Below are 2500 nucleotides of genomic sequence, written 5' to 3'. Positions count from 1 at the left end.
GGAGTTCAGTATTCGCTTCAGTCGATTCCAACTTCCCAAAAACCTGCCTTCTTCGCAGTTCGGCTAAGTCTCCCTCGTTTCCAACTTTCCTCTAAGTTGCCCTCCTCGCAGTTTGGCCAAGTTCACTCTTTTCCAGCGTCATCCCCCCAAGTTGCCTTGGGCGCAGTTCGGCCTAGTTCACTCTTTTCCAGCATCATCCCCCCAAGTTGTCTTGTTCGCAGTTCGGCCTAGTTCACTCTTTTCCAGCGTCATCCCCCCAAGTTGCCTTGTTCGCAGTTCGGTCTAGTTCACTCTTTTCCAGCATCATCCCCCCAAGTTGCCTTGTTCGCAGTTTGGCCTAGTTCACTCTTTTCCAGTGTCATCCCCCCAAGTTGCCTTGTTCGCAGTTTGGCCTAGTTCACTCTTTTCCAGTGTCATCCCCCCAAGTTGTCGTTGCCAACAACCCAAGAGTCCATAGTATTCGGAGTTCTAGCGGGGCCTCCCCTTGCTTCCAACAACCCAAGAGTCCATAGTATTCGGAGTTCTAGCGGGGCCTCCCCTTGCTTCCAACAACCCAAGAGTCCGTAGTATTCGGAGTTCTAGCGGGACCTCCCCTTGCTTCCAACAACCCAAGAGTCCATAGTATTCGGAGTTCTAGCGGGGCCTCCCCTTGCTTCCAACAACCCAAGAGTCCGTAGTATTCGGAGTTCTAGCGGGGCCTCCCGTTGCTTCCAACAACCCAAGAGTCCATAGTATTCGGAGTTCTCGCGTGGCCTCCCATTGATTCAAACAACCCAAAAGTCCATCTTCTTCGCAGTTCAACATCGCCTCCCTCGTTTCCAACAGGCCCAAAGGTCGTCTTCTTCGCAGATCCACGAAGAGCTCATCACGATTTGCCACATTCCATTTCCCACGGGTTGTCAACAACACTTTCTCACACTTCCCGCAATCGAGTACGTGCATGACATGCCAAAGCACATCTTATTTGCCTTCCATCGCACTCAAGACGACGGGTTGTGGAAGAACGATATTGTTCACAACAAGTTCAAGGACAACGTCTCAATCAAGGGACACAACCGAATTATGTTGACTGGGTCGCTAAAGTAAACCCGAGTTCATATAATGCACCGCATCCAAAAGAACTAGCCACAACACGTGCATCACTGAGATGTTTCACTAGATGGAACACGTGCGTGACATTAGGATCCTCCAACACCTCTTCGTGATGGAAAGATAGAATTCGAAGCAACCACAGAAGTACCGTCTAGTGGGTAGGCAACACAGGGACTGATCAACCAATATCACCCAAGGCAACGGGTGAAAATGGAAGAGATGCATGCTTGACCGTTCGATACGCAAGGCATGGAGCCAGCCAGCAAGTGCATCTCGATTACAACTCACACACCCTCACGTTCGCAAGACACCACACCACAAGACGGTCCACCCCCCACCTACCATGGGCAAGCAAGCAAATGGAAACATCAAGTGACGCAGGGTCAAGCATCGCTAGGCATGAAAATAACTTTCCACAATATCCGAGGGACTAGCTGCCGAGCTAACCAACGATCAGTGACGACCGTGTGTTGGTATTAATAAAGCTCAACAACTATGAAGAGGCTAGTTGTGCCATGATAAACATGCTAACGCACGCACCACGTGAGGGGGGAGGCCTCATCAAGCTCCCTTTAAAACCTGCCAGTGTGGAGCTGGCCGGCTCAAGGAGCACTCCCCCCCTATAAGAGGTTAATATGCAAAAGGCAAAATTGTACAAGTAGATACACTTTTTTTGAGCAGACATAAGTCCATATCTCGGGCTATACTTCGAATTTTGATGCGATTTTTTGCAGTAATTCGTAGAATAATGGTATCTCCTTGCTCACCAAATTTCATAATTTTTCTCGAAGGGGAACTATTTTTTTTATTTTTTTTACTTACCGGGTATGTGTAAAATCGGGAAAAATAGAAAAGCACATGTAGACTTCGAATTTCGACCTCATTTTTTCCAGTCCACCACTAAACAATATCAGGAACCTCCCCACAAAATTTCATTCAGTTTGGCCAAGGTCTTAAATTTGACAAATTTTGGCACCAACCTATCTAGTCGCGGTGCACCGACCAACTTGGCCAAGTGCAAAATGCATCCAATTCAAAACTTTTGTGCACCAACGCTTTTACAGTACTCATTTGGGGGCATTTGGAGGCCTTTCCAACCCTCACATCTCAAAAACCACGAATTTCATTTTTTCACAAATCTCCCCACCAAGCCATCTAGCTATGCCGTGGTGCACCGCCAACCTTGGCCATGTGCAAAACCCTCCGAACTCAAAACTTTCGTGCACCAAGAATTTCATGGTATTCATTTGGGGGCATTTGGAGGCCATTCCAACCCTCACATCTCAAAAACCACGAATTTCATTTTTTCACAAAACTCCCCACCAAGCCATTTAGCTATGCCGCGGTGCACCGCCAACCTTGGCCATGTGCAAAACCCTCCGAACTCAAAACTTTCGTGCACCAAGAA

The sequence above is a fragment of the Vigna unguiculata genome, unplaced genomic scaffold, assembly GCF_037176805.1.
Source record: "Vigna unguiculata cultivar grain cowpea cultivar isolate G323 ecotype 2 unplaced genomic scaffold, ASM3717680v1 ptg000125l, whole genome shotgun sequence".
NCBI lineage: Eukaryota > Viridiplantae > Streptophyta > Magnoliopsida > Fabales > Fabaceae > Vigna > Vigna unguiculata.
Note: the sequence above shows the minus strand (reverse complement) of the source record.